Source organism: Melospiza melodia, unplaced genomic scaffold (assembly GCF_035770615.1).
Source record: "Melospiza melodia melodia isolate bMelMel2 unplaced genomic scaffold, bMelMel2.pri scaffold_114, whole genome shotgun sequence".
Taxonomy (NCBI): domain Eukaryota; kingdom Metazoa; phylum Chordata; class Aves; order Passeriformes; family Passerellidae; genus Melospiza; species Melospiza melodia.
Genome location: NW_026948506.1, coordinates 716,474 through 730,751, shown reverse-complemented (window position 1 = coordinate 730,751; position 14,278 = coordinate 716,474).

The following is a 14,278-nucleotide window of genomic DNA, read 5'->3' as shown; positions in this document are numbered from 1 at the left end:
GCAGCCCTGTCTGTCCCAATACACCTGAGTTCATTCCCAGTCGTTCCCAGTTCCTCCCAACCTGATCCACATGATGCCCCAGTGTCCCCAGTTTTCTCCGCAATGCCACCAGTGTCCTCAGGTTGTCCCAGTCCTCCCCAGTGACACTCCCAGTATGTCCCAGTGTCTCCCACAGCGTTCCCAGTATGTCCCAGTCCTCCCCAGTGTCACTCCCAGTATGTCCCAGTGTCTCCCACAGCATTCCCAGTGTTCCCAGTATGTCCCAGTCCTCCCCAGTGTTTCCAAGGACAGTTTCATTTCTCTCGGTGGCCGTGGCAGCCAAACCCAGCAGTGGGGTCAGTGCAGTGCCCATGGCCACAGCCCCTTGCAGGGCCCAGTGCAGCTTGGGCTGATGATCCACCCTCACAGCTGGCCCAGGACAGCTCTGCAGTGCCTTTGGTGGCACCTGGGGCTGGCACACACCTGAGCAGTGTGTCTGTTTGCAGTGAGAAACTCAGCAGTTTCAGATTGCTTCAAAAAAACCCCAAAAAAGTGAAAACCCCTCTTAGGCTGGGTGCAGCCAGCTCTCCAAGCACAGCAGGGCCCAGGGCAGTGAGGACAGACAGGATGGGGCTGGGCAATGTGGAGCAGCAAGGTTGTCCACACTGGGTCAGAGCTCCAGCCACAGCTTCTGTGAGCAAGCCAGAGCTGCTGAGGAGAGACCCTGGGTCAATATCAATCACAGAATGCTGCAATCACCTCTGCTCTAAAGAGAAATTTAATCAAAGACACCGTTTAAAATGGGAATGTATATTTTCTTACTGCTCTTTGAAATCTTTCTCCATGATTGGACTAGGAAAACTTTAATGACCCTCTCAGGGCTTTGCTGTTGTTTACATCAGACTCAGTATTTGAGAGTCAATAACACAAAGCTAAATTTAAACTCCAAATTTTCTTGAAGTTTTAATGTGTCCCACTGAGGGACACCACTGGGAAAGTGTCCCCAGGTTCCAGTTAGAGCAGAACACTGGAGGCAGTGATGACAGCTGGGGACAAACAAGGCAAAGGTGTCTCTGGTGCTGAGCAAAGCTGGATGTGTTTGAGGAATGCACAGGGCCAAGGCCTGAGCCCCAGCCCCTGGCCAGGCAGATCCTGTCCCTCCCTCCTTGCTCAGGGCTCTTCCCGGGATGGGCACTGGCATGTGGGGATGTGCAATGCCAAGGGCAGGAGCATGGGGTGGCCCCTGCCAGGCTGCTGAGCAGGGACAAGGAGGCAATGAGGCCCCAGGCCTGCAAGGGTCACTTGTCTCCTGCTCCTGCCTCAGGCCCAGGGCCAGCAGCCATGGCCAAAGTGCTGCCCAAGGTGGCTCTGGCAGGGCTGTCTTGCAGCTGCTGCCCATCCCTGTGCTCTGTGCAGCCCAGGCTGTCCCACGGTGTCCCTGCCCTGCGCCTCTGTCCCTGCAGGCTGTCGGCATCCCCCGGCTGCCCCACCTGGCTGGGCCCTTCCTTTGCTGACAGCTCTGCCTCCTGCCTGCATCTGCCTGCCCACACAGAGCCTGGGGCTGTTACCAAAAGGGTTCATTCAGTTTTTACTGTGCCTGTGAACTTTCAGCACAGGAACAAGGCAGGCAGGGGCTGCTTTCCCAGCAAGGATGGTTGGAAGAGAAGAAGAAAACATCTGGCTCAAGGGTGCAGGGATAGAGAAAACAAGGACTGAATCTGGGAACTTGGTGTGGGTTTTATGGAAATGGGTAAATTGTAATTCACATTTAGTGACTGTATAGGAGCAACACGCTGGTAAAATTAAATGTCCATGTGAGATTGGGAGTTATCCCTCACTAGAGCTCAGGCCTGAATAAATGACACCCTCTGAAATAGCAAATTCATGTTCAGGCACAAAGCAGCTCTGTGCTCAGTGGAGTGGAGACTGAGGACAGCAGAGGAGACCTGGGAGGGCTGAAGGGAGATTTCAGAGATGGTGGATCCTTTTGGCACAATAGAGAACAGCCAGAGGAAGAAAGAATTAATGCAAGGGGCAGACAGGGAGAGCCAGACAGGACCCAAACAGAAAGGAATTTCCCTGCCAGGGCAGGGCTGTGGTGCAGCATGTCCCCCAGGAGCCTTTGTGTGGGCAGAAAGAGGCAGGCAGTCATGTCCCTCAGCGGAAGCCATTAAAACTTCAAGAAAATTTGGAGTCAAATGTAACTTTGTGTTCTTGAGAAGTTTTTTCAAGACACTCTCAAGGAGTGAGTCTGATGTAAACAACAGCAAAGCCCTGAGAGAGTCATTAAAGTTTTCCTAGTCCAGTTATGGAGAAAGATTTCAAAGAGCAGTAATAAAATATACATTCCTATTTTAAAGGGTGTCTTTTATTAAATTTCTCCTTAGAGCAGAGGTGATTGCAGCATTCTGTGATTGATACTGACGCAGGGTCTCTCCTCAGCAGCTCTGGCCTGCTCACAGAAGCTGTGCCTGGAGCTCTGACCCAGTATGGACAACCTTGCTCCACATTGCCCAGCCCCATCCTGTCTGTCCTCACTGCCCTGGGCCCTGCTGTGCTTGCAGAGCTGGCTGCACCCAGCCTGAGAGGGGTTTTCCCTTTTTGTACTTGTTGCAGCAATCTGAAACTCCTGAGTTTCCCCACTGCAAACAGACACACTGCTCAGGTGTGTGCCAGCCCCAGGTGCCACCAAAGGCACTGCAGAGCTGCCCTGGGCCAGCTGTGAGGGTGGATCATCAGCCCAAGCTGCACTGGGCCCTGCAAGGGGCTGTGGCCATGGGCACTGCACTGACCCCACTGCTGGGTTTGGCTGCCACGGCCACCGTGAGAAATGAAACTGTCCTTGGAAACACTGGGGAGGACTGGGACATACTGGGGACACTGGGAATGCTGTGGGAGACACTGGGGCATACTGGGAGTGACACTGGGGCCGTTGTGGGGAGGACTGGGGACACTGGGGCAGCCTGTGGACTGCATTGGAGGGAACTTGGAGGGACTGGGTATAAACTCGGGTGTATTGGGAGGGACTGGGCTTTACTGGGAGGGATTGGAGGGGCACTGGGGTTGAACTGGGTTCTACTTGGGATGACGTGGGCTGTACGGGTGATGAACCGGGCTGTACTGGGAGGGATTGGAGAGGTTGAATGGGCTGTTCCCGCCTCTGCCGCATCCCATTTGCCGAGACTCCCGCCCATCGCCGCCCGAAGCCAATCAGCGCCAGAGATCGGAGACTCGGGGACGGTGCCTACGGTAGCCACAACTCCCGTCATGCCCCGCGGCCTCATTGAGCCCCATTGGAGCCGGGACTACAACCCCAGTCATGTCCCGGCGCTCTAACCCCGGGGTCCGCTACCCCTTTGTCCCTTAAGTGTCCCCCAGACGCTCTAGGATCCCTCGGAGCCCCCTCAGCGCCCATTCAGGTCCCCCCAAAAGCGTCCCCGGACCCCCTGAGTGCTCCCAACCCCACAGATGCTCGGTACAGCCACTTCTGGAAATTCATCTCCTGTCATCCCCCACGGCCCCAGAGCTCCTCAGAACACAGTCCCACGCCCAAAACTCCTGCGGTGCCCCGCGCCCTAAAGAGCCCGCTTAGAGCTCCCCGAGCTCCCGGCAAGTTCTCTCGAACCGTTTACGTTCCTCCGAGGATCTCAAGTCGTGGCTCGGATGCAGAAGTGTCCGCCAAGAGCCTTCACGAACCTCCAAACAAAGCGTTGGAGCCACTTCCGGGACTACGGCTCCCATCATGCTCCGCGGCACATGCCCAGTGCTCTTTCAGCCGGGACTTCATCTCCCGTCATGCCCCGTACCTCCACCAACCTCTTTTGCAGCTGCGACTCTAACTCCCCTTATGCTCCGCGGCTCCGTTAAACTGCATTAGACCCGCGCCTACAACTCCCATCACCGCTCGCGGCCCAGTGAGCCCCGTCAGAGCCCCCCAAGGGCCCGCCCGGACCCCGAAGGGCCCCAAATTCCCCTCCCCTCCCTCCAAAGGCCACCCTGGACCCCCAAGTGCTGCCCCGAACCCCGAACTGGAATCCCTGAGTGCCCCACCAAGTGCCCACCCGGCTCCCCCAAGTGTCCTCCAGACCCTCAAATTCTCTCTGAATTCCCTCTCCAGACCCAAAACTGCCCCAAATGTGCCCCAGAAATGTCTCCACGGACCGCAAAGTGGCCTCTTTTATCCTGTCTTTGAAAAGGATAAAAAAGATAACAAAAGGATTTAAAATAGGACAGATTAGACTAAAGAAGTAGGAATCAATAGCCACACTGGTCAATGAATTAATGTTAGGAATTGTGTTACTTAGAACTAATGACCAATAAATTATTTGCTTGCTAAAAAGGTATTGATTTTTAAATACAAATATTAAAATTTTGTGATACCAATATAGAATAATACTATCATAAATAATAAAAATAATTTTCCTAATTCCGTAAATTTTATTTTTAATAGGAAATGCACATTTATTTTTATGTTTAGGGATGTCAGTCTGTAAGAGACAGTCCAGAGATCCCTCATCTGCCTCACAGCCGTCATCAAGGATGGAGATTGAAGCCCTCCCCAAGGACTGAGACTGAGACCCCTAAAATTCTAACCCAGGGGTGCTGGCCTGACTGGAGTGGGATGTCTGCCATGGGAAGCGGGATGTTTCTTGTAGGAATCAGTCCTGAAACAACGGGCCCCGCTCACTGCTGGCACCAGTTTGTGCTGTTCAGAACTGGACTGTCTGTACCTGTTCCCAATGGATTTATTCTCCACTGTTACCCCCATGTGCCGTCCTGCTCCCCTCCCGGCGGTAGATTATAAAAGAGCCTTGAGTTAACCAAAGACTTTGAGACTCTCCCCAACGTGACCAGACGGATCTATTGGTCAGACCACAAGGATTTCATCTCTCTGTTGGCAGCCATTCCCCCCCTCCTTTTCTCTGTCTCTCTGTCCTTTATCTCCTTTCTAATCCTTGTGTTGCATCTGCTGTGGGCACTCACTAAAAGGTGCATTTGTTTTGGTTAATACTGAAAGTCCCCTGCTGTGTGTCTTCGCACTCTGAGATCAGTGAAATGAACCATCGTGACCCCCCTTGTACCAGGGGATGGTGGCACGGCCTGATGGGGTTGCTGCCCACAGCGTGTGAACGTGATCTTCTTGGTGGCGACTGCGCTGGTTCATCTGCTCTTGCTTTCTGGTCTCCCTATCCCAGAATCACCTGTGCCACCTGCTTTTCTTATATTGTGGTTCTCTGCAGTTCCTTCAATAGTCAGCCCTTCTTAAGTTCACTCTTGGAATAGGGGATTATCACCTCCCCATCATATCGAGTGCATTTGAATGCAGTTGAAGGCGTTTGCCTGCATTCAAAATATGGTCCCTGTTTTTGATTTACTGTGGAATCTCTGTTTGTATTTTCTACCTCTGTTGAGGCTGGGATTGAAGGTACTTGAGATGATATTTCACATTCAGATTCAGGTGGGTTTTGTTTCTAATCAGTGACACAGCCTCACAACCATGAGTTCTGCAGCCTTTCATCTAAGGCACAAAATGGCTGCCTATCTCTTGTTACAAGGTCTGGATGATACCAAGGAGACCATGGTGATACTGGGGATCCAAGGAGACCGTGGTGACACTATGGACACTCGTGGAACCATGGGCATTGTGACACAGCAGGGCTTCATGGAACCAGGGAGTCAATTGTGACTCTACCAAATCTCATGGAACCAAGGGCCCATTGTGACACTGGAGAACTTCAGGGAACCAGGAGTCTCTTGTGACACAGGGGGTGCTCATGAAATTGTGAAGACCATTTTGAAACTTCAAGGCCTGATAGAACCAAAGGGTCATTCTGGCACTTCTAAACCTTGGAAGCAAAGGGACCACAGTGACACAGTGGGGCTCTGTGGAACCAAGGGGCCATGGTGACTTTGTGGAGTGTCATTGAACCAACTGCCCATGGTGACACTGCAGGGCCTGATGGAATCATGGGCACCATTGTGACACTACAGGGCGTCATGGAAGCAAGGGGCCATTGTCACACTCTGGGGCCTCTTGGGATCCAAGGGCAGATGTGATACCATGGAAATTATGGCAGCTGTGGCACCACAAAACCAAGGAGACCATTGTGACCCTACAGGACCCCATGGAGCTAAGGATTCATGGAACAGTGCAGGATACATGGAACCGAGGGGCCATTGTGAAGTTGTAGGACCAAAAGAGCCCATTGTGACACTGTGGGCCCCCATGGATCCAAAGGTCCATTTTAACATTGCAGGGCCTCATGGAATCCTGGAGACCACTGTTGGGGCCTTGTTGAATGAAGTGGCCCTGCAGGGCCTGATGGAGCCAATGAGACCCCATAGAACCAAGGGTCCATTGTGACCCTGTGGTACCAAGGTGTCGTGGGTTGACCCAGGCCAAATGCCAGGCATCCATGTGGGCTGCTCACTCACTCCCCTCTGCAGCTGGACGAAGAAAATTTAATAAAGGGTTCATGGGTTGAGATAAGGACTGGGTGAGATCACTCATCAAATAATGTCCTGGGAAAAACAGGCTTACTTAGAGATATGAAATTCATTTATTACTGACAAGGTCAGAGCAGGAAAAGGGGAAATAAAATAAGCCCCCCAGCTCCCTCCTTCCAGCTCTGCCTCCCACCCCAGCAGTGCAGGGAGACAGGGAATGGGGGTTATGATCTGTTCATCACCCATGACTTCTGCCCCTGCTCAGAGAGAGGAGTGGTTCGCCTGCTGCACCGTGGGTCACTCCCAAGGGAGACAGTTCTGCAGGAGCTTCTCCCATGTGAGTCCATTTCAGGGGCAGCAGCCCTCTGCAAACTGCTGCAGTGTGAGTCCCTGCCAGGGACAACAGTCCTTCCCAAACTGCTGCAGCATGGGTCACTCTTCCAGGGGGTGCATTCCTCCAGGGAGAGGCTGCTCCAGCCTGGGAGCAGGGCCCCTCTCTCCATGGCTCTCCTGCAGGGTGCCTGGATCTCCAGTGCCTGGAGAACCTCCTGCCCCTCCTTCTGCACTGACCTTGATGTGTGCAGAGTTGTTCTTCTCACATGTTCTCCCTCTGCTCTCCTCTGACTGGAGTTAAAACTGCGCCACAATCTCTATTTTGATTTCTTTTTCAATCTGTTATCACAGAGGCATTGCCACCATTTGTAACTGGCCCAGCCTTTGCCAGCAGCAGGTCCATCTTTGAAGCCACCAGGAACTGGCTGTGCCAGACACGGTGGAGGCTTCCAGCAGCTTCTCACAGGAGCCGTCCCTGTGCCCCCCTGTGAAATACAAAGCTGTGTTTCGTGTCAGGTTCATACAGGCAACGTGTGTATTTGTGATTGTAATATGGGTGGGAAGCGACCATGGGACAGTTATAAAGACGAATTCTAATAATTACTAAGGAAAGTAAAGCATAGCTTTGAACCTATCTTTTGTTTGTAATTAACCTTTATAAGTCTTAAGTTGATTTAGGAGCATTGGAATTAAATCTTTAGGGATGTTGCTTTTTGACAAGAACTTTATGCTTGTAGCTAAGCCTTAAAGAGTTTTGCAATAATAACCTGTTGAATTATAATTTTAGAATATTGCTTGTAGTAAGGATCTTTGAAACTATAGCTTTTGAATATATATAAAGGAAACATGCTTATCTCACACCTTACAAAACAGTGAAAAGCAGCTTGAGAAAGGAAGATGAACATCAACTCATGGATTAATAGTTTTAACCAAGGGAAGCTGGACATCACTGTTTCGAGATTTATAGTCTCTGCAATTAAAAGGTGGACGCACATCTGGAATCTGGACCATGCCATCTGGGAGATTCCTTCCTTCTTTCAGAAACTGAACCACCACCATCTGGGCATACTCCTTTCTGGGATACATCCTGAGGAAAACTAATCACAAAAGGTATGGAATTGTGACATAAAAATTGGGAATAGAAACTGCTGAGAAAGCTGATGAGGCTGATGAGTACCCCTATAAACACCTGTAAGCCTCAACTATCAGTGTGCAGTTGGAGGGAAAACTTCCCCCACTGTACCCAGCGCTGTATTGCTCATACTTTACCATATTAATTAATTGTTGAAGTGAAGGTGAGACGACCATCCTTTAATGCATTGAACTCCGATTTATTGATCAATCAGTCACTTTAAATAACAGTGTTAACGAACTTCATGCATATTCCAAAATCCAAGTTTATGATAGGCAAACAGAGAAAACTCTAACCACTCCTTTTGTTTTACAATACCGTTAATTGTTTACACAAAACAAAACCAGTGTTCCCACTGTGGTATGAAAGGTTCCCAAAACTTCCATATCTGTTCCCAGGGTGCCATCTTTTCCCAGAGAGGGTGATTCGCTTGTTATGGGAAGACTGTCTGAGAACCTTATTGTTTATAAAGTGATGCCTGAGAAAGTCTAATTGTTTATAGAAATCAGGCTGGGAACTGCTTTTGGAACTGCTTTGCAACTACCTTTTACTTTTCTCTCACTGTATGCCTTCATGGCCTTTTTCTTTAAGCCATGCTTGAACTAAACTCCCGACATTTCCCCTGTCTTTTTCTTTTTGAGAAAGGAGGTTAGTTTGCCAGGTTTTCTCTATCATCCTACTAACCATTTTTTGGATACAGCTACAGAAACAAGGTAATATAAGTAAGAGCAATAAGAGTACACCTAATATCCCTATAACATATATTACAAGGTTTCTTAACCATGGTCCCAATCCTAAGCTTTTAAGCCATTCATCAATTCCCAATCCTTCTTCTTCCTTAAGGCTGTTAAGCCCTAGCCATAGCTCTTTTATCTTAGCATGAATAGATACAGAATGATCAGATAAATTCATGCAACACATCCCTTCAAACTCTTCACACCCATGGCCTTGTGCTAACAGTAAGAAATCTATGGCAGCTCTAACAACTTTGCACATCTGCAGCCAACATATCTAATATCTGTGAGGTCTTATTCAATTCACCCTTAGCCCAACACCCTATTTGTTTTGCTAAAGTCATTGCTTTGCTTGCAGCACCCCATGGTAGGAGAGCTGAAACCATCACTTGTTTAAATTTACTCCAGAACCATGGATCTCCTATTTGACTACAGTCTAAGTTATGTAAGCTGCGCCTTTGCCTGCTTGTCTTATGACTTAGTTGCATTAACACAGATATATTAGGGTGGAATAATGATAACTTGCCTAAATAACAAGGTCCACCCTGAGGCTGGGCAAGTATACCATTCCAGGCTCTATCTCCACAAATTAGAAATATTCCTGTAGGTAATTTCTTAGGTGTCATGATCCTAGAGCCTTTACATTGGTTATAAAGCTGTTTGGACACTATGTCTGGGCTTAGAGATGAATCCAGAGTAGCCCATGTCTGTTTATGCTGATTCATCTTTTGAGAATTAGAGTAATCAAAGCTGAACCACCCACCGTTGGAAGTGCTGGTCATGCTAGCATTTGCACTTCCAAAAAGAACTAACTTCTCATGTGGGGAATGCAAAGGAGTATTAAGTGATTGAATTAGCAGACATTGACAGTAGCCGTCACTCTGACTGGCAGTATACCCTCTTTGTGCAGGCAATTTATTATTTACCATATTGCGCATACATAAGGCACGGTTATTAATAAGACTACAAAATTCTTGAGGAGACCATACTGGAAGCCCTACCAAACATGTTCGAAATGGATTAGTAACTCCTCCAAGGCTGAGACAAAGCGATGACTGATTAATCTGTCTAGCAAGTGTTATCCATACATTATCTCTAGGTTGACTAAAATGTGTTACCCTTAATTCTTCAGCTACCACTACACCAAGCAATATAACAAAAGTAAACCTCATTTTTCTGTTTTTACTTTGACCTTCTTTTCCTTATCAGTTTTTAACCTTGCTGTTCCCGAGACCTGAAGACCACACCTTTGTAACCTTCTAATGCAGTTGTCTAATGCCTGATTGGGATCTCCTTTTATAGGCCCTACAACAGAATGTTGTGTTAAAGGTACCAGCTTTCTACACCTTACAGAGGCTATATATGATGTACTTTGAGCTTTAACCCTTTTCAAAATACACTGTATCTCCCACCGATAATAGGCCAAGATTCTCTGCTCATGAGATTCATAAAGGTCTAAAGCTAAGGCAGTGTTTAGCCCTGTTTCATTCCGTAGTGCCCGCTCCCAATTATGTTCCCACGTATGTCTATAATTACAGGTGTTATACCACAAATGAGATAGCGACAACTGATCCACCCAAAAGGTCTTATCACAACCCCCACAACACAGTGCAACCCAAGCAGCACAATGTGGGCTGTGACATTCAAGGCAGTTCTCTTTTGCCGGTCCTTTTATATGGAAAGATGATGATTCAATAATGCCAATCAGTTCTCTGGTCGTCCGGCAACGGCGTGTTATCCCAAAGGGTTAAAACCACCCCCCAGCTGAGCCACAATGTCCAGCCTTATCAGGCATTGCACGGTAGGTGGTAATTGGACTAAGAAAAGACAGCTGTTAGCTGTTTTCATTCATGGGAACCTGGAGAGATGGCGAAAGGCAAGTCTGAAAATGATCCCTTCTGTCCTTGGGTTTCTCAGAAAAGTTCAAAATCAGTTTTACAGTCTGTAATCCTTTAGTCATTTGGCTGAAATGGCATCAGCTGGGCGATTCTCAGTCCTTTTTTGATTTGGAGTGGTGAGAAAGCACTTAAAATACTTAACTTAGCAGACTTATTTTCAAATCAACAGAACTTAACTGGCTTCAAAATTCTATGGGCTAACTGTGTTACACTCTTTGCAACATAAGAATAGGCAATTCTAATAACTAAACTGTATTTTCAGCTAGCAAGGTTTCTCTGATGTTCACAACAACACTTTGAACACAAGTCATAAAATAAACGCCTATTGTGAAAGCATAAATCTATCTAGCATCACTTAAACTCAATAGCACTTATACTTAAAATACTTAAAATATTTAAACTTAATAGAACTTAACATTACTTAAACTTATCTTTACTTAAACTTAACAGATTTTTAAATCAACAGAACTTACATGTAAAATCTCTTAATTCTAATAAAACTTAACAAAACTTAACCTTAATAGTATTTAGCATTTAACCACACTTACTAGATAATTTAACTTAAACTTCTTAATAACAGATAACTTAATATAGACATAAAATATAGCATTCATTATCACTCACCCACAGGCCTGACTCCAAAACACCAAACCAAAACAACATTTCTCACATTTTTGCTGCAGCATTTATACCAAAAAGCACACTCATACAATCTCACTCATACAATCAATCCAACACATCTTAATATTTTTAAACTTTTCAAAATATAATTTTAGAGTCTGATGTTCCACTGACTGAACCATCCGGGCTTCTGATGTTAAAGTCTATGTTAATGCAGGTGATTCTGACAGCATAACAATGCTGAGCCAAACTGGCCGAAATTTGACCCATGCATACAGTACGCTGATTCCTGTTTCATAGTCTCTGCCAGGAAGAACAAAAGTGCCTTTAACTTTCCTTGTTTACCATCACTGGTTTCTCAATTTCAGCAGGGATCTTTTCCTTTTGTTGACAAAAGTTACATCCATTAGGCTGTTAGGTCCAAGACCGAGGCTCTTTACCAGCTGCGGGGCGGAGAGACAAGCTCTGGCGCTGGGAAAGCACTCCGGTCGCCACTTGTGCCGGAGTGGACGGGCTCCCCCCCTGCTCCGCGCTGCGGGTCACTCCCTCTGCGGCGGCCCCGCTCCCCCCGCGGCGGCTCCCTGCGGTGTCGGGTTGGAGACAGGAGAAGGTGCCGATGCTGCAGCGATGACTTCTGTTGGTGCCCGGTCATCCGAGCGGCATTTTTGGCCCCAATTATTTGATTTGCAAATGCAGCTGACACTTGGAGAGGTGCAAGAGCGGCTAATTCCTGACTCTGAGAGGACTTTGCCTGTTCTTGCAAGCCTATTCCTGATGCTGATTTCTGTTTGATCGCATCTACCACAAAAGCCTGCTGTCCCGTAGATATGAGGGCCATCTTTTCTAATGCCCCTTCTATAGTCCAATTAGTACCTAGGGTGTTAAGTACTCTCCTAGTAGTAGAATTACAATTTCGGAGAGCACACTCCCTGAGCAATGCTCCCCTAAGATATTTTGGCACCTCAGCTCTTTCAATTTCTGCAGCAACCTTATCAATAAAAGAGCTAAATGATTCCTCTCTGCCTTGCTTGATTCCTATATATACAGGTCTCTCTTCTGGTTCCTTTACCCTTTCCATCGCGAGTCTGACTAACCTCATTGCCTCCCGGCACTTCTGACCTATTAAGGCTTGTGCCTCAGTACGAAGGAAAGGTCCCAGACCCATAAGCTCACTAACAGTGACGCCATGGAGGGGGTCACCCTGCTGCCTTTGAACTGCCACGCACTCACTAATGAGCGCTTGCCAATGAGCATTAAACAGCAATTGTTGATGTTGGGTAAAGATTAATTTAACTATGCCACGACAATCATTAACAAGAAGGATGCTGGTGTCAAAAATATAGTCGAGCATTTGTTTGGCTGGTTCACTTTTAAAGCCAAACTGGCTAACAGTGGCTCACAACTGAGATAACATCTTCCAGTCTAAAGCACTGATTGTAGCCTGTATGCCCCCCCCCGGCCTGAGGAGTGAAAACAACTGGACAAGCCAGCTCGCTAGCCGTGCTTATCAACTCTTGATCTCCCTTTTCCATGGTATCTTTGGCCAGAGCAGCCCACGCATCCCGTCTATCCCTCGCAATCGTCGCCGCTAGATAGTTTTCCAACTGATTGCTTTTCGGGAACGGAGTATGCGTTTTTGGCCCCGGCTGCTGCGATACAGCGGATACGGGAGACTCAGAGCTCAAAAGGCAAATCCAGAGATGTCCAACTCAGCGCTTCCTCAGATTTCTGGAGAACATCTCGCCTTCACCAGCCCAGCATTCTGGAGAGGTTTTCCCGCACGTGTGGAGGCTTGCTGGCAGCACATTCCTTCAGCGGGGTGCCCATCACCTTGCAGAGGGCAGAGGCGAGCTTGGTGGCCACGGTGCGGACGTTGGCGCTCCGCACAGGCAGCGCCTTGTTCCCCAGGCAGGGCCAGAGCACGGGCAGGGCGTCGCGCTGGGCGACTTCAGGGCTCCTGGCATGAACCCCCTGCACAAGCACTGCCGGGACAGAGACACAGCTCCTTACCCACCAGCCTCACTGCAAACAAGGATCTGCCTCTGCTTCTGCTTCTTGCCAGCCTCTCTGGCCAAGAGCAGCAAAACAGCACCCAGGGCCCCTTGGTCCAGAAACGGGAAAAGCAGCTGATCATCCTGGAAACAGAACCACCAACCCCTCAGGACTAATTGCTCCAACCAGAGCCTTGTCCCTGCGGCAGACTTCCTACCTTTACTAAATTATTTCACAATCTCTGCATGAACAATGAATGAAATGTCCAATTGCCTTTGATTTCCATTAAGAAGTTGTCTAAACCCACACTGAAGATTTGGAAATGCACCATAGAGAGGAAATGGAGAGATTTCTAATAAAAGGGATGATTCTATTTTTGTAACTTTGATGTCAAGTGCCACATGTCTAATCTGGCTCTTCCCTTTGCTCAGTGGCCCACAGCAAAGGACAGGATTAGAACACACCTCAAAACTCCAGCCCACCAGAGATGGCTGCTGCCTGACAGCTGGATGAGAAACATCAGTGACCAGCTGGTGTCTTTGCCAGAATGCTTTTGGGGCTTCCAACAAAGAGCTGTTTCAAACCTCAGGGTGTCTTAGATAATTACCCAGACCCCGTTGCTGTGGCATTTAGGCATCTCCACATTCTAATGCCATTTTCCCTCCCAATGGTAATGGCACTTTTTCTTATATGTCCACTGAAATAGGGGCATAGAGAAAGAAAAATGCTACACAGGGGACTGAAATGTAACCAAAACATGTCTCTGAAATCTCTCTGCCCATTTTCTGAACTGAACTATATCAAACACAGACAAATATTTGCTACCAACAGGCTTCTTGCATGGCAGATTTTGCTGAGAGAAAAAAACCTCAAGTCCTTTGGAGACCATTCTTATTTTCTGATCAGACAAAATGTTATCTAGTAGGCATTTAATATTCTGTGGTGGAAGAGACTTCATTTTCTCTATGCTGTTAATCCATCAGCGGTCATCAACACTGAAAGAGCTCCTGCAAGTACCCAAAACCAATTCTGCTAAGCAGGAAAAGAGTTATGGTACCCATTTTAAAGTGGGAATTCATTTGCATTTAAATGCAATTAAAGACATCGGTGACTACTAAATGTGAGGAACAGCTGTGTGTTCC